Raw genomic sequence first — 19155 nt, forward strand, 5'->3', positions numbered from 1 at the left:
CAAACTATGCAAAAGCGACCGCCCTTCCGGCATACTCAGCCAAGTTGAGGCAAGTTGCAGCTCTGCAGGACAGTGACCCTCCAGGAGCGAGTTTGGACACCCCTGGGTTAAGGCTTAAAGTTACTATTTAACTGGTTAGACTCCACAGATATGTAGGCTAGTACTCCAAATGTGGTGACAGTGAGCTATGCTTCATTTGTATTCACAAATACCTTAACCAATCAAAAATAACCAAAAATTTTGGCAAAATATATTATTCTCCATGAATGTAAATGGATCCAAACCCATGCAACCTCCAGGATTTAACACCTCTTAACAACGAGAGAAAAAAGGGTAAAAACAAAACAAAACAAAACAAAAGGCAGACAGCTCCATGCAAGATTATGGAAACACTTTACAATAAAGTTCATTAGTAAACATTAGTTAACTACCTTAGTTAACATTAACTAAGAATGAACAATACTTCTTCAGCATTTATATTAATTTCAACATTTACTAATACGTCATTAAAATCAAAGGTTGTATTTGTTAATGCACTGTGAACTAACATGAACAAACAATGAACAGCTGTATATTATCAAAGAATAATAAACACTGTAACAAATGTATTGCTCATTGTTAGTTCATGTTGGTTAAAACATTAACTAATGAACCTTTTATTGTTACCAAGATGATAATAATAAATGTAAATACATACATATACATATACATATATATATATATATATATATATGTGTATATATATATATGTGTATATATATATATATATATATATATATATATATATATATATATATATATATATATATATATGTGTGTGTGTGTGTGTGTGTGTATATATATATATACATTTTGTAAATTCAGACCACTACTTCGACCAGGCCTTGTCTCTTAAAGGATTAGTTCACTTTCAAATGAAATTGCTAATTTTAGCTAGAATTTAGAATTTTAGCAAGAATTTTACTTTGTAACGTGTTAAATATGAATATTTTCCAGAGCCAGGTGAAGTTTGTTTACGACGGATGGATGCACGTTTTTGAGCATCAATCTGTTGGTTGCAATCCACTGCCATTATAAAACTTGGAAGAGCCAGGATATGTTTTTATATAACTCCGATTGTATTCGTCTGAAAGAAGAAAGTCATATACATCTAGGATGGCTTGAGGGTGAGTAAATCATGGGCTAATTTTCATTTTAAAGTGAACTAATCCTTTAATGGGACCTGCTTGATGTTCAAAAGAAAAATGCAGTTCATAAGGAAGGAATTACAATCTCATGCGTCATTACTTCACTAAACATGCAGAGCAGTGTGCTAGGCATGAGGGAGATGAGACACTCAACTATGTCAAGCTATGTCTGTGCATAATAACTGTACTTAGTTCAACTTCATGGTAGTAAAAACAATAGTATTTATTGTATGGATAACATATAATGTCATCCATACGGATGACATTAAATGGGGCCTAATGGTCCCCAGGAAGTTTGAGTTTGAGACTCCTATAGAATAGTGGCCTATATAGAACACGGTTAGAGAAACACAATGTCCTGCCTGTACAAAATGCATTCCATCTTAATGTAAATAACATGTCCCGCAAGGCCGCAACCCTGTATTTGAGTTTCCCTTTAAAGGAAGTATACCTCAACATACTTGACAGTAGTTCTTCACACCATGAGTAACACATTCCACAAATGTATCTCCTCAGCAAATACCGGTATTACCAAACAAAGACAAGAGTCACATAACCATATGAAATGCAAAGCTATCTCAGAGCACAGAAGACAGCACAAGACCCAATAAAACCCAATCAATAAAACCCAGCCAGTTGCAGTGAAAGCAAGTGCACACATATGTTGCGCAAAGTACTTTAAATGAACTGTACATTTATATATGACCAAATATACAGATAACTTAAAAATGACCCACACAAAAAAACCTCTAGGAAAAAGTGAAGTGGCTTCTACCAACAAATACACCCAAGAAAATGAAGGCCATAACCAACAGCCTCAACTGCTTGTTTTAAGATATACTTCCGCTGTGTAGAGCGCATCTGCAAGGGTAGAGCAATGTGCCAAGAGAAGAGAAGAGAAGAGAAGAGAAGAGAAGAGAAGAGAAGAGAAGAGAAGAGAAGAGAAGAGAAGAGAAGAGAAGAGAAGAGAAGAGAAGAGAAGAGAAGAGAAGAGAAGAGAAGAGAAGAGAAGAGAAGAGAAGAGAAGAGGATACTCACAGCATCCCGTGTGTCTATGGACTAGAGAGAAGCCCTCAGTGAGGAGGATCTACAGTCAGGCCCTTATGCTGTTCAAATGACTCATAGTGCTTCTTCCTGCTGCACTGTGGAGTCATGAGGAGGTAAACATTTCCAAATATGGAAATAAAAAACGTGAAAGATTGGGGGCAAAATTTGATTCGGCTTGCTTTTTTCGGTCTGGAATGCCACTCTTTTTCACTGGCCAGAGTAACATAGAAGCCAAGTTTGTGGTTCGTACCATTTGCAGAATAACAATGATAATTGCTGTGAGTTATTTAAGAGGGGGGCTGACACACTCACAATGGCCTACAAGAATAAGACAAACCACAGTATCTAAAAGTAGTCTCGAATGCCTACAGTGAGGACAACACAACTGAACCACAAGACCCTCAGACAGCACTAAGCTGCTGACCCACACAAACACACAAATGAACTTGATACCACACCAAATCATATTTATTTATGTATGTGGAGTAAAATGTATGAATGAATATATTCATATTTAAATAATCACGACTTTGTCCTCACTTTTTTTTACTATATTAAAGTCACACTGAAACAGAAGTAGATATCTTTTAATATATAGTAAATATATTTTCTTCCATATAGTGGCGTGCAATTGAGTGAAACAAATGAACAGGGAAAAAATGTATGACGGTGACTTGGTTCTATCCATCAGTTGCTGAACTGAATGCCAGTTTGCAGTTGATTCTAAGAAAGGAGCAGGGTTAAGCGGACTAAATGATTGGAGAAGTCCAAGAACCAGAAAACCGAGTTACGACATTTTGATTATTTTTTATGAAACATACATGAATGAATCATTCCCAATATATCAATAACATGCATTTAAAAAAAATGAATTGTCACACAGTGACTTTCACTGAAATTTCCATCTGATCCATACACAAAGCTTTGGATAACTACTTTTAAGTGCATCCATTTTCCTGATGTAATCGTCATGAAAATATTGTCCCAATGCAAAAATGTATGATTTTTATGGTATGAGTTTTTTTATGATTTAGTGGCAAAATATGCGCCTCCTAGTGAGATTCACCCAGATATCTCCTTTTGTGTTAGTGAAATGAGAGTGAGTAAGAGACAAACTATCCCTAGTCAGCATGGAGTCACTCCTTTGTTTTATCTGCGCTCTGAGCTAAGGGATGGAATGGTTGTCCTTCGCTACTTCCATGTACAGAACATATTGCAGGGACTGACCAAACATGGAAACTGGAGTGACGCTCTGGAGCTAGAGCACTTTGGCAGCCTATTTCTATAGTTTTTCATAAAACAAAAACAAGCAAAACACCTTCACAGAACATTCTTCTGCGCCACGATAGCTTTCTGTAAGCTAGAGATCAACATGCAGGTCAATATTCATTTGGACTCACAAAATATGAGCAAACTGAAGTGCATATAGTGGTTCAGAATGAGTGCACAAAATGTAAGAGCAGTGCATGTCTAGATTGAATTTACAACCAATGACTGTCGTAACGACAGAGAGCTTCAAGTGCTCAATCCAAGTCAGCTAAGCGGTATTGCTACACTCAAAAGCCCCCAAAAAAACGATGTATCTATTTCACATCAAAAGCCCATTTTCCTGAGAAAAACGGTTGTTCATTTTCTGACAGAGGTCATTATAAGACCTGTGAGTAAACCTGCATTCTGTGCAGTGTGATGATTATTATCATTATCAGCTTTTTGGGAGAAATACGGCATCCTGTTTTAAAAGAGCAGAGCATTTTCTGAGAATGTTGAATCGTTTAACATCTTCTGCTGATAAGCTGTAGCTGTGACTGTGAGTTTGGTTAATAAGGTACAACAAGACAAGACCAGATCTGACCCTATAAAGCAGTCAACACATTAACAGACAACTGGCTTATGCTCAACACATACACAGTTCACGGGGGTCACTTGTGCGCAGATGTTTCCATCCGAATACCATTGCCGTGCCAAGCTTAATTTGAAAGCCACGGAAAAAAAACTAGGTTACATTCATAGACGAATAAACACAGAATGTATTCCTGAAATCGTGAAATTAATCTCACTGATTGCCTCACGTAAAGAGCAGAGCTCCGTGATATCACAATCATAAAAGATAGCATATGTAATTAAAACATATTCAAGCCCTGAATGTCTAATCTTTTGCAGACAAGAGCATTGTTTATACAAAACAGAAGTCTTTAGAAATTCAACACAAAGCAAATGATGGTTAGTCCAGGCAGATAAGGCTGGTATTTCGTTATTAGTGCATTTCGACAGGGTTTCACTTAGCAGAGCTAAAATAGCCCTTTAATGCCTGAAACCACAGAGGGGATTGTAGAAGTAATAATAACCCATTTACAGGGGGTTAAACAGTGTCAGAGAGAGTGACTTCAGGTGATTAAAGATGCATAATTAACTGTGGCCCAGCACTCAGAGGAGAGCTGGCCGGCACAACCCACAACTGAGCACATCACTGTGGGACTTGGATTATTTTTGCATATATTTTTTTTTTATGTATCCCTGCATAAAATGTGATGGGATTCCATGCTGATACAATATAGGAACAGATAGGCTACTTCAGGCAACATGCGGCCATTTGAGATTATCAGCTTTGTCCATTAGTCATGCTTGGTCAACTAACGGAAGCCTAAACTTCCGAGTGCAGATATCCTGTTTCTAAAAATATATAATTTAATTGTTTTATACAAAATGGCTTAAAATTATAATATACACGTAATATTACATTTTATGTAAAATAACTTAAATGAATGAATATAGTAAAAAATTATTCCGCTCCTTTTTTACATGGACGTTTAGTATACAATATTACAAAAATGTAATATTCAATGTATGTAAAAATAAACAAATGAGTAGAAAATAAACGTAAAAAAAAATATTAAATACATGCGTGTTATCATTAATTCTTGATGAATCTCAGATTTATTCTGCCCTATAGATCAACCATAGCAAGGCTTGTTACATGATGACTAATACAACATCTCGATAATTTGCAAATGTTGCTCCCTTTCAAGGAACATCACGTGTATACAAAAAAAAATCTGAGATGGATGAATCACAACAGCCAGAAAATCCTCACTCCAAAGATTGTGCTAACAATCTCTGCTTTTAATTTAATTTAATTTAATTTTTTTAACAGCGTGAGGTGTCTGAGACTCCAACTACAAAGAAAAGCACATTACAAAGACAAAGAAAAGAGAACTAAAATGCACAAAATAAATAAATAAAATAAATTGTAAAAAAAAAAAAAAAAGGTTAGAATGTTTGGAATTGTTTTATAAAAAAACAAGGCCAAACTACTGATTGCAAATTAGACGTAAATAATTTTTGCATTCTGTAAGTCTGTAATATGACCATATATAAAGAGGTGTCATTATCTTGCTGCTTCTTAAGAGCTAATCATAGCAGGTCAGAGAGCTTTAACACATACACACTCAACCAAGCATAGAAAAACACGTATCTATCTGTTATTAATGATGTGAACATTTTTTAAATCAAGTCAGTGGGTTCAGAGCAATTATAGTTGATCTGATCTAATAGTTCATAACTGGAAGCCTTGGACCGCGTACTGCCCACGTGACGTCATTTTCGGCATACGGAGGGGTCCACGGATATCCGCACGCCCTCCTGATGACGAAAATTACGTTACATGCGCGTAACGCGGACGGCCGAAGAATACTTTGGAATTCAAAAACTTCAAGCTTTATAAACAAGGCTTAAGTCATCATTCTTTTATTCTTTCGCCTGGCTCCACACCGCAAACCTCCTTGACCACGTGCGCACCTCCCTAAACAGACAAGGACGCGCTCGCGTTGTACTATTCTTTGAAACGACAGGGGGCGACTGCTTAGGAAGCAGCGGTGAGAAGTAGTAAGTTACGCACATGTTTGGTCAGAGCCCGTCTACGGAGAGCCTGGCCCCTCCCTATTAAAGGTTGGATAGGTAAGAATTGTCTAAAGAACTTTTTTTCAAATTGGCTTAAACTGTCTTTATATACCAATACATAATTAAAATGTAAGTACTTTGAAAAAGAGAGTATAAAAATTGAGTGACTATAGTGTATTTAATCTTCAAAAAACACAGCTCATTAATTCCTACCGGGACGAAACAAGTGATTGGCTTGCGCGACTGTCACTCTCCGTCGCCATGATGGCTCTGCTCATGTGCGCGCAGTCGCGCACCCGTTTTTAGGTGGGAGTGAATGGAATTAATGAGCTGTGTTTATTGAAGATTAAGAGTCACTCAGTTTTTTATACTCTCTATTTCAGAGTACTTGCATTTTAATTATGTATTGGTATACAAAGACAGTTTAATTTGAATAAAAGTTTTTTTAGACAATTCTGACCTACCCTACCTTTAAGTCCTATTGTACCGAATTTTGGTTGTAGTTACACCAGATTTCCACTGGGGGCGATCGGCCATGAGTGCAAAATGAATGGGAGTCTATGGAGCTAGACGGCTAAATTATGTCTGTTTCACCCGATTGCCGTTGAGAAATCTCAGATAGGTCGAAAGTTGAATGAACGAGTACTTATGTCCTTTCAATTTCTTACAGGTTGAGTTGTTGTTGCCCATAACACGCTAGCATTCTGCTAATGAACGCTGATTGGTCAGCGAAGGACTGGTTACGACCAGAAATACCACTTGATGGCATCGTCGCATCCGAAGCGGGACCAGAATGTCTTCTAGCAAAAACTCTTCTAGAATGTGTATTTACCGCTGTCAGCTGTGTTGTCGATGCCTCGAGAGAAAAGAAAGTGCAGAGCCCGAAAGCACCAAAGTGACTGAAGGATTTCCATAAAGCAGCATCTCTGGTCGTACGACGTGTATGACGTCATTGACATTTTAAAAGACTTTTTAAAGCAAATAAGTGACTCTGAAAAATCTAACACCCAGCAATGTGTAATTTCTTTGCATCTCCTTTTGAATACAACAGTCAAATTACTAGACACAAAATGATATCCTGAGAATAGTGGATTTTGAGGGGTATAGCTCCATAGACCTCCATTCATTCTGCACTCGTCCTGTGAGCGCCCTCATATGGAACCAGAGTGGAACTGCAACCAGTTCAGAAGCCGGAAGTTTCCTGAGAGTGGCAGTTCTCCTCATATTAGACATTCTCTGGTTTGGTTTTATTACACGGTCAATCTACGTTATACCCTCACCTATGGTCATGAGCTTTGGGTCATGACCGAAAGGACAAGATCCCGGATACAGGCGGCCGAAATGAGCTTTCTCCGCAGGGTGGCTGTGCGATCCCTTAGAGATAGGGTGAGAAGCTCGGTCACTCGGGAGGAGCTCAGAGTAGAGCCGCTGCTCCTCCACATTGAGAGGGGTCAGCTGAGGTGTTCCGGATGCCTCCTGGACGCCTTCCCGGGAAGGTGTTCTGGGCGCGTCCCACCGGGAGGAGACCCCGGGGAAGACCTAGGACACGCTGGAGAGACTATGTCTCCCGGCTGGCCTGGGAACGCCTCGGTGTCCCCCCGGAAGAGCTAGAGGAAGTGGCTAGGGAGAGGGAAGTCTGGGCATCTCTGCTTAGACTGCTGCCCCCGCGACCCGGCCCCGGATAAGCGGAAGAAGGTGGATAGATGGATGGACACGTCACAAAGAATCGTGTAAAAGATTATTGTGACATTAAAATGAAATATATGGATATGAGAACAAATGTATATATAAAACAAAATTAAACAACTAATGCATATTATTGATTAATTAATTAATTAATTAATAATAATTACATATTTTCATTTACTTTCATGATTTTTTTTTATTAAACATGGATCTTTATATATATAAAAAAAAAGCTATAATAGGCTCGTTTTGTAAATGCAAGCAATTAATTTAAACAAGCGCAAACCGGGTGCCGATAAGATGGCGATACAGACGTACCTGCTCCTGCTCAGCAAAAAGTGCTTTGCACACCGCCACGCGATGATGTAATTTTTGCCACGTGCACCTTCACGCTCGCGTGAAAGCGGCGAGTATAAACCAGGCTTCACAGGACTGGTATTTTACAAAGAAAAGGGAGGATGCGGGCAATACATTCTTATTTGGTTGTCAACGGACAGTGGACCAAAGGAAAGGTTCTACAAAAGAGAGTGATGAAACACTTCATCAATAACAACCAGGACAAGAGGAACAGCGTTTAATCCACATAAATCGAGAAGGCCTGTCCGGCCGTGGTAATAAGCATACGATGCTCATGTTTCTAAATGTGGGTGAACACATCTCAGCTGTCCTTCCTCTTATCGGCTCGCTCCTTCCTCTTTTTATCTCCGGCTAAAACACTGCATGTCCTTTTTAACGGCTGCAGGTGTCTTTTTAGCCTTGTATGCTAATGTGGCAATCCGTCTTTCTCCTTGCGAGCACTTGAAGGGAATGTGAGGAAGCTTGATTACCCAGAGTTCAGAGGGAGATCAAAGTCACAGTGCAGCTGACTTTTAGTCGGGCAGCGTTCCTTTTACTGCTGTGTCAATGAGTGCAGTGAGAAATGAGCACAAGTCCGCTGTAAATCATAACCGCGCGAGCAAGCGGCCGCTGCATCATCCGTCTCACGGTCCGGAGCCTGTTCCACACCACATCCTAAAGGACAGAGTCACTGTACACTCACTCATCCATCCACCTCTCATCCTGCATGTCTGTTTCCTGTGTACTTAAACTACACAGATCCGTCCTCACTATGCCTCTTGGAAATTGGAGTGCAACAGTAGAAAAATGGAGCAGAAGTGCAGCCGTTCTATCAGACTACTGAATTTGTCATCGAGGACTGAGACACGTCGGAAATTATAGCTTTGTTCAAAACGTTTTGTTCATTGAGCAAATTACACTTTCAGATGGAATACATTAATGTCAGACTAATTTAAACAAAGTCAAATCTGATTCAGCTGTAGACACAAGGCCGTAGTTACTGTAATCACAGCCGTGCTGAAATCCAGGACTGGGATATTGCTTTTATACAAAAGTTAATATTTGGTAACTGAAATTTCAGATAAAACGTGGCTAGTTATTTCGCTTATTTGTGCTCCGCAAACAAAAATATTTCCAAAAGAACAAGGGATATGGCAAAATCTAAATTCTGGCCAATACAAGCTGAAAATTATTTTAATGTTATGACTGAAAATGTATATATTAATAAATATTTTGTTAAGAAAATGTTTAAAAAAATGTAATTAAAGCAATATTTTTAGGCATCACAACATTATCATTTAAAGCATTACAGTTGGATCGTTTTCAGATTTGCTCAAATTAATAAAATGAGTTGTGTTCTTAAAGATTAAATATGAGGAAGCAACAAAGGTAATGTACATGTAAAAATAGTTGCAAATGAGCATCAAATATTGAATATTAACTTCAGGAGCTGCTCCACAAAAGTATAGTTTGGGTAATGTTTTTAGTGCCTAAGAAACCTTTCTAATGTTGAAAACAGTTGCTGAATAAAAGCATTAATTTCTTTAAAAAAATGTTTAAAAAAAAATAAAACAAACTGACCTTTGAATGTTGCACAACGTACATAATTGTGTGTTTTATGTGCGATGCCTGTGCTTTGTCCTAGCTGTGACACAACTCCCTTCTCGTATGGTGTGTGTCCCTCTTTACAGGCCTATTAAACATATTAGCTATTAAAACTATCAGCACTTTTAAACATATTATTCTAAACAGGCACTGAATGTAGCTCCCAATAAATATTGTTTTACAATGGAAAGACTCTGGGGTCTAGGACTTGATTCAATGAGTGAACTGAATTGTTCATGACACCAGGATTAACTGTTGAATAAATCCATTATATTATATGCTCACTATAATTGCTTTGTTTCTTTGTGTATTTATAACTTTTGGTTGTCACTCTTGCTCCAGACAGCACCTGATGATGGAGTCTCCATAGCAACAGAAAGAAGGCACGATATTTTGATCCTACAGTAACCTACAGTCATACGGCACAGAGTCAATATTCATAGAAAGTCTGCACTAATGGCAAAACGACAGTCAAAGTAGTGAGCATGGAAAACTAGGCTCAAAGGCAGGATTCATCTTTTAACTTTAAGCATCACTAGCCTGTCAGACATGTCCTCTTTTTTAATGCCTGCTGTTGGGTGAGATGTAGTTTGGAGTTAAAACTTTTTGGGGGGGGGGAGGCTAGAGTGGGAGTGGGGGTGGGGGTGTCAGAAATTATTCAGTTTGATGGCTGGGATGCCTTGATGTTATTGATTAGAGACTCATATCAAAGTAGAGTTCTGAATGTCGTCTTTGTAAGGAAACAGCTAAATATTTTAGCACTTAGCTATACTTTTAAGATGAACAATGTCTGTATTCTAGACATTTTGGATGACTTGAAATGGAGATATTTGCTTTTCTGACAAGAAAATGTCTTTCAGGGAGAAGAATTCTGTTCATACTATTAGTTGCACACACAATAGCGTAGTTCATATTGGACCAAATGCTCAGGTTACATCATTGGATTCACGCTTTACCAAAAGATAAATCATTATGAACATCACAATCACATTTACTTTCATAAGTAAATAGAAACACACTCTATTTCAGCAATTAAACCCATGAATGACAGGGCTACACTGACAAAACAAACCCATATTATTATCACCGTTGGTTTGCTGAAGTCTGATGAAGATCAATACGCCGCTACAAAGCGCAACTCACAACAAATTAATAAACTTCAAATTCAAACTGCAAATTCACAAGATTGTCTAAACACTGTCAACACTGGGTGCATCTTAACTACCTCCATACTGTGGTTAAAGAAGCAGTTTAAAAGCAACAGGCTCAAATCACCAGACTGATGTTCAAACCATCAAGTGTCTTTCTGTTTCACACTGTGTGTGTGTGTGTGTGTGTGTGTGTGTGTGTGTGTGTGTGTGTGTGTGTGTGTGTGTGTGTGTGTGTGTGTGTGTGTGTGTGTGTGTGTGTGTGTAGCTACATATCCATATGATCTGTCCTTCAATGCAAAAGATTTTAAATCACAATATTGTCAATGTAACATTCAGGTATTCCCTCTACTAACCTGTAAACAAGAACACATAATGCGTTACAATACAAAACTCCAGTGTAAGTTGTGCAGCATCACATTGACATTTGAATGTAACAACGCAAGCAAAGCACATGGCCATCACTAATCTTTCGTATCTGTTGCTATTGTAAGCAGAAGCCACGTCTCTGTTACAATCCTCCTCCTGCACACGAACCCTCCAGCCTATTTACTTCCGCATTCTTCAAAAGAAACACAACAGCGCAAGAATGTTTCTGGATCACAACACGAACCGTTTCAGAAGTTCGTTAGCAACAAGTATTTACTAATCGTATTCAAAGTACGCCGACACCTTCTAAATGTTCGCTCAAATGTTTCGGCTGCGAGGTAAATACAAGAAACAAAGTTCGCCCCCTCCTTCTAGCAATCATACGCCCTCCATTTCAATGGCACAGCTCGAATCTCTCACTGAAGAACATATAGTTGTCAAAAATAGCTCGAGCTGTAGAGCTCTCGCGCATTAACAACGCTGCGCTGTCCCGGGCCTGCGATCGGCGTTTCAGCGCATGGAGCCGCCCCTCGAAAGCTTTAATAGTTCTCTTACCTCTCTTTCTAGGAATCACAGACTTTCAAATCCCCACTTAAAGTGAAACTTCTTTTTCCCAAATCTAGGAGAGTAACAGGCAGTGACGTCAGAGGGCGAAATTCCAGCCGGCAGCACACACACACTTACACACAGTCACAGAAATTTGCCCATGTATGGCAGTCTCAGAGCCAGCTCTCATGCAATATCTCTTCCTCACAACGGCCGGGTGTATTTATCCTATTGTGCAAACAGTGTAATATAACTGTGATTATTCATCATGTGTTGTGTCACCATTTATTAAAGCCTGGATTTTGTCCTCTTTGTGTCTGCTGCAAGCACTGCATTTAAGGGATCAGTGTTACATTTTGTTACAAATAAATAAATGTAAATGGTTATTTGGATTCATTCCGCCAGTTGTGGTGTGAACAGAAGGACATTCTGTGGGCCAACTTACTGTAAAAACTTCAGAAGGGAGAATGCAAATAACATTTGACTAAATGTAGGTGTGTGTGTGTGTGTGTGTGTGTCCTGGTAACATTATGGGGACAAAATGTCAACACAAAAGACAATATCCGAAATCCTTGTGGGAAAATGTTGTGATCCCCATGAGGAAAACTGCAAAAAAAAAATCATATTAAATGATGGGGTGTTCTTTTTTTAAATGTAAAAATAAAGAATGTTTTCTGTGATAGCTTTAGAGTGAGGGGATAGAATGTAAAGTTTGTGCAGTATAAAAATCATTATGTCTATGGAAAGTCCCCATAAAACATGATAACAACGTGTGTGTGTGTGTGTGTGTGTGTGTTTGTAGTGGTTTGATATGTTTATGTTCTTCTTGTTCTTAAATAAGAATATTTTTAAGGTGTGTGTGTGTGTGGGGGGGGGGGGTTGCAAATATGATTGCTATGGTGTTTACCCTTTCCCTTTTTTTGATGCTGCAAACTAAAACTATAGCTGTTAGTAAAACAAGTGAACAGAACAGAAATGAAATCCCATTTTATTAAGTCAAATGTCAAAATATAATATAGGGAGATTTTAACAAAAAAAATAAAAAAATCCGAGGACAACACTATAATATTTCATGAATTTCAGGTCAACTGGTTGGCAAATGTATACTATTTATTAATTACAATATTACAGAATACATAAACAAAGGTGGGTTTTTTTTTTTGTATATTACCATTTAATTGTGTTGCTGTTTTATGCATGTATTTATTTATTTGCATTTTTATGTAACTTTTCAAATTTTGCTGAAAACCCACAGTGACAACTTGCAATGTGACAACATGCCCCAGTGGGCCAATGTGTGTCTAATGAACTCTTATCTTTCTTCCTCAGCAATATCGGTGGAAATATTCAAAGCTATTTTTGCAGCCAAAACTTGTGCTTATACAGAAACATTGTTTTCCACAGTATATATGGCATTTGGGTTGGGTCAAATCATACAAAGAAATATACATATTCCTGGGATAATGAATAAGACAAAAAAAAAGATTAAATAATTATTACTTTAGCTTCTTTAAAATGGTTTAAAATTAATTTCTACTAGGGGGAGCAGCATACTCACTCATCAACCAGAGATAATAGTAGACACGTGTACGTAGTGTAATTCAATAATATACCTCACAGATAAGTCGATGATCTGTTTAGTCTAATCTCCTTTCACACTTCATTCGACAGAACGCTTGATTCTCTCAGACACAGCCTGCCCTTCAACACCCGCCAACACTCAACCACATACTGCAGTTTGCATTCAAATCTGAAAGTTTGCATGTTCAGCTGTCAGTGCAAATATCATAGCAGTGCTTCGCTTCTTTATTTGATTTCTTTCTGCTAGGGAATGTACCACAATAGCTTTGAATGATGATGACAGTGGTGTCCACACACACGCTAAAGGTAACAGTTTGAGATAAACCTCATCGTCATCTGAATAACATGGTACATTCAGACTTTCGCCAGAATAGTTTAAATGTAGTCATTTTGGGTCAAGATAGACAAGATGAAGCCCTAGAATGGGACTAGTGTAACTAGAGGGGTTTTGTGGGTGTGACAGAATCATACATTTTGGTGTGAATTTAATGAGGTTCTCCTGGTTGTCTACAGAAATGGTGTTTCGGTAGAATGAAAATAGACTTGTGTTACACCACAATACAAACTTTGAGTCAAGAAAAAGGAGTCTTACCACAAAATAAACCCCAAATTCTCACACTGTAAATTCAGTGAAATCGGCATAATGTCTATTTTGGCAAGGATTGGCTTCCCATCGTTAACAATAAACACATCATAACTGTGTTTTAGAAAGAGTAATATTGTCAGGCAAGGACACTGGTGGCCTGATATTTCTTGTATATAGAAAGTGGAAGTGCAGTCACTTGAAGCTCTTATCTATCTCTTCATCATAGTGACTCATAAATATTCACACTTGAGATCATGATATGCAGTTCACGGTATTTGACACGCAGCCGACAACTTTTTGTAGTGAATATAACTAGCATCCAAATGAAAATAAGGATTTGCATCAGTTGGCAAACATGCTGTGATCAAGTTCTCATATTAATGTAAGAACAGTTTCATGTTCTTAATTGCTTTACGTGTTTTATTCTCAGTCTCTAACATTCTCCTTCAAGGTACTTAAATATAAATAGCGCCGCTAAATTAATAAATAAATAAATGTAAATGGCTCATTAAAAGGTTCTAAGACTTAATCTTACCTTAATATATTTATATGCAGTAGCTTGGTTAGTTAAATGACAGAATAAAAATATTCAATTCATAATTTATTGTTCTTTGTGTTCACATGCCATTTCATATTTCACCATCAGTGCAGTGATGAAAATATTGCCAAAAATATTGCCAAAATGTTTGTAAAACATGTATACACTTTAATCATTTTCACTAAATGTTGAAGTGGCTTATTTCAATATTAGTTTACATTAGTTTTAGTTATCTTTTTTTATGATGGATTTTCATATTTTAAGGTTAAAGGTTTGGGTCTGGGGCAAGAGTAAAACAATGCAATCTATACATATAAAAGGCACTTGAAAAGTAGAAAAGGCATTCATTCATTTTTTCATTTATTGGCACTATTTATTTTCTAACCTCAATTTTATTAAGTATTTATGAGTGCTTTGCCACCCAAACAACATAGTTTACCTTAATTTAGTTTATTTAAGTGGTAAATTATGTATTTTTTCACAAACTTAGCACGTCGCTTCATAAAATTGAGGTTAAACCACTGGAGTCAAATGGATTATTTGAATGATGTCTTTATGACCTTTCAGGGGCTTGAAAGTGGTAGTTGCGTAGGATGTCAATGGAGGGACAAAAATTTTCATTAAAAAGATCGTTATTTGTGTTCCTAAGATGACTAATGTCTTAACGGTTTGGAACGACATGAGGGTGAGTAATTAATGACAGAATGATGAAAATACATTTTCATTTTTGGGTGAACTAACCATTTAATGTGACCTTAAAAAGACCAAAAAACAAAGATTGAATCTGTTCGTGTGAATAAAAATCAACCCCTGAGACATAAATGTGCCCACAGTGGAAGAGACTCCTGCAGCTTGACTCCTGTATCTCTTCAACAATGAAAGCAAATCATCAATTCATCAACAAACTGATCAAGAAGTGAATAAAGAGCAGTAAATGTAAACAGTTTAGACAGAAATATGCAACTAAGTCTCTCTGTATGTGTACAAACTCAGCGCTGATGACTATAAGTGAAATCCCTGACTTGAAACACTGCGTCGACTCGCTTCAGAGGTTGTCTACAACTGATTAACTTGTGCTGCAAGCGCTTTGTAAACTGTTTTGCACACCATGCATGAAAAACAGAGGCAGAAAGAACACAACCAGAAGATCAAGCGCTGAGATAAATCAGACGATTGTGCCTTGTTTTGCCGTGACTGGTTCTGCATCCCCCGGCGTGCAGGTTCCAGGGCACATTGGAAAGGTAATCTCATTTGTACTGTGTGACAGCTTATTTGCAACTTTGCTTACTGGCAATTTCCTAATGGGCCCCATGAGTAGTGTCTGGCTCCCTCTCCTTCTTCTTTCCTTCTCTCTCACTCGCTCTCTCACAAACGTGATCAAAAATACACTCTAAAACAAATCTGAAGACAATTACCGCTGCCCCAGCATGAAATCCCGGTGTTTTCCAGCTGTCAGTCAAATGGCAATTAACGTATTCGCCTATGAGTACACTTAACACTTGAAGTGCACAGAATTACTACAAGTATGATAAGAGACGAGTTTCAGATGTTTTACTTTTGTGAGTCATATTACTACTTGTGATGAAAACAAGCTGAAATGAGATGTCAGTGCTCTGATGCGTGTACTACAGCGATACGGTGAGAGAGCAGATGCGCTGAAAGACGAAGAAGGAGTGGGGGGGGGAGCACAAAAACAGTTTTTGTACATATTTAGAATAAAGCGACAATCTATCTTTTATATCACCTCTCGACACGAGGCTAACGCTCCCAGCGTCGGATATCCTGTTGTACACACAAAACGTTAGGGCCGACGCATTCTTCTTCCCGCACCACTTCCTCTGTTGCACGAGATAAACCTCAAGCAGCTGTGGAGGAAAGAGAGAACATGTTTTAGAATGTCAACGTGACAGTGACCTGCTTCGCAGCAGGCTGACCATGACAGAAACAGAGTGAACCTACTTTACCTTTTAAAGCTCACAAACATGAAAGCCGCACACGATTTTCAGTCCTCGAGGAAAAAGGAAATTCTTAGAGTGGATTCGTAGGCCTCTCATGCATCTTTAATGCTGTCAAATTGCAAAGATGGTTTCAGGAAATGTCAAGAATGACAAAGGCGACTGTGCTGTATTTTCTCTTTAATAATGTAAAAATCCCACCGCTACGGCGAAGCTTCTGCATTAAGCCGGTTAATGTGCAGGTGCTCATTCAACTAAATCCAGTGTTGTTCTTAAATTATTCATCGTAATATGTCCGGTACGAAAGCATGTTGCCACAGGATGATGTGCATACCTTCAGTAAACTGCTGCTAAGTTGGAGTGAGAGGTTTGGATCACACAACTTCAACCACAAAAACGAGCTTTTCAATTCTAATAGAGATGCTAATTTGAACACAACAGGCCTATCGTTTGCCAGACATTAGCATCAAAAGGCAAGTGTGAGAAAAGGTAGAAGGCCCACAAACCAAGCACAAAACCCATATCCTCAAGCAACTAATCAAACAACTGCACATGTAGATCTAAACCCAAGATTACACAAGATAATGAATTCTAATTTGAGTGTTTAAGCATGTAAATATTCATCAGGATAGCAGAAGCAGATACAAGCCTGCGGCCGTGGCTTTTGATTCTGAGCACAGAACAGAAGGAATTGGTGTTTGCTTTGGAGACACTTAGAGAGTTATATCTTTTTTTTTTTTTTTTTTTTTTTTAAGCATGGCAGATAAAGTTGCATTTACTTTGCAAAGTCAGGGCCTTTATCAAATCCATTTTGGGGCATGAAAGTTGCAGTTATTCGTTGGCCTCATTCTAAAAGATGGCAAATTAGCACAACAGATAAACTCCATAATCCAAAGTTCTCCGGCAATTAAACAATGATGTGTCTAAATATGGATTTTGTGACTTTAAACCACAGGCAAAATCCAGCGTATTGTTAGTAGTATATTGCTTATTAGACATATGAGCCAGGTAAACTAAGAAAGAAAAGAAATAGCACATTTTAATTTGTGAGTTATTTACTATGTGATAATTGTAATATTGTTCATTGTCATGGAAGTTTGTTTATGTGGAGCTTATGAGGACTTATGAGTGAATGTCAAAGATGCTTACTGATGAAAATTGTCATAGAAGGGGCCATAGGTGTTATCTCAGCCCACCAAATCTCAACAATTAATGTTAAAAAAAAGAACTATTTCAGTAAACTGGAACTGGATTTCACCAGTTGTTTCATCATAATAAGCAAGCATCATTGAAGTCTGTGGCGGACCCTGTTATTTCACTGTTGCAATGAAACAAGATTTGAACTTGTGAACTCTTGGTCTTATCAGCAGCTCATATTCAGATTCACAAGAACTTAAATTCTAAAAGGAGAAGGTGTTGCATCTGTCCTTGGCTCTGTATTGTATATCAGTCAGTAAGGTGTGTATAAAAAGAATAAGAAAGAACAATAGAACAAAATAATTGAAAGTAATGTATCTGCTTAGAAAACTAGCGTAACTGGAAGTTTGGCACTGTCAGCGTGGCCTATAAAAGAGTTGGAAGGAGAAAATGGCCAAAAAAAAGTTTGAGAAAACCCTGATTAACTGCATTTGACATGCTTGTAGAAATGAAAAGCAGAATGTGGTTTGTCTGACGTGAAAAGAGGCAGTAAATGCAGCAGGTAGAGTGAGACACTGAGCTGATGAGACAGTGTGTCTGGCAGTTTGTCTCTCTTTACCTTCTTTCAGCACATTACTCCATTTATATTATACTCACCTGAGTGATTTTACCCTGCAAAGCTGTGAAGAGTTGGTTCTGGATATTGCGAGGAAAACAAGACAGCACGTAAACCGAGTGAAGCCTTTACATTTTGCAGGATAGATGCTGTGGTCAGAGCAAATGGCCTTCTGGTGATGAGATAAGGTCATTTCTTTCACCGTCTGATACGATTTTCTCAACAGCAAAAAGTCATTGATGGTGTTCCATGAGCTGTTTCTGAACAATTAAATGGTAATATTACTAAAATTACAACATAACTGTGATACAATCAGTTAAAAAAAATCTTTGTATGCACTACAAAATATTTCAAATATTGTCTAAATGACCTCAGTTTTATTGGTGAGTTTCCGCCGCAATCTTATCAGTGTTCCTACCAACAGCTCCATGCAAAAACAGCAACAACATCCATATTATCTCTAAAACAGACTCAGATACTGTAAGTGATAGGTTCAATGAACCAAAGAGAAAGGAAGAAAGAATATAGGTTTGTCATATAATTTTGGAATGTGTGTGTCACGGTCACAAACTAGTCACCACCTCCTCACTACATTTCCCATCATCGTCCTCGGCCTTCACCTGCATGCACTTCCCAATCACAGAGATCACCGTCAGCTGTCACCAATCTTCACTGATCATCATCCAGCACTATATAACTCTTTCCTCTGTAGTTCACCATTGTCTGGTCTTGTCATTCCCTCAAAGAACACTTACATGATTCCTCACCCCGGAGTTCCACCAACTGCAGAATGTCTCCGCGCTCCACTGTCCTGCAATACTCACCAGGTCTGGATTTGTTGCGGAACGGCTGCGGCAATGTCTGACAGCTGAAGTCATGAGAATTATGTATGATTGCGCGATATAACCTGCCCCGCACAAT

General features: G+C 38.1%; 1 protein-coding gene across 3 annotated transcripts in view; it reads right to left on the minus strand.

Moving 5' to 3' along the window:
* Positions 1–16592, minus strand: part of lpp (LIM domain containing preferred translocation partner in lipoma) — a 198462-nt gene extending 181870 nt beyond the window's left edge. The window contains exons 1-2 of one of the 3 annotated variants that reach the window (XM_079628403.1): positions 16491–16592; positions 16271–16391 (exon numbers count right to left, since the gene is read on the minus strand). The gene's annotated coding sequence lies outside the window, so the exon portion shown is untranslated. Of the gene's footprint in view, positions 1–2225; positions 2287–11830; positions 11998–16270; positions 16392–16490 lie in introns of those variants that run through there. The other 2 variants (XM_079628401.1, XM_079628402.1) reach the window with 2 other exon arrangements.
* Positions 16593–19155: the final 2563 nt, after the last annotated feature.

This window comes from Phoxinus phoxinus (genome assembly GCF_949152265.1).
Source record: "Phoxinus phoxinus genome assembly, chromosome: 11".
In the NCBI taxonomy this organism is placed as follows: Eukaryota; Metazoa; Chordata; class Actinopteri; order Cypriniformes; family Leuciscidae; genus Phoxinus; species Phoxinus phoxinus.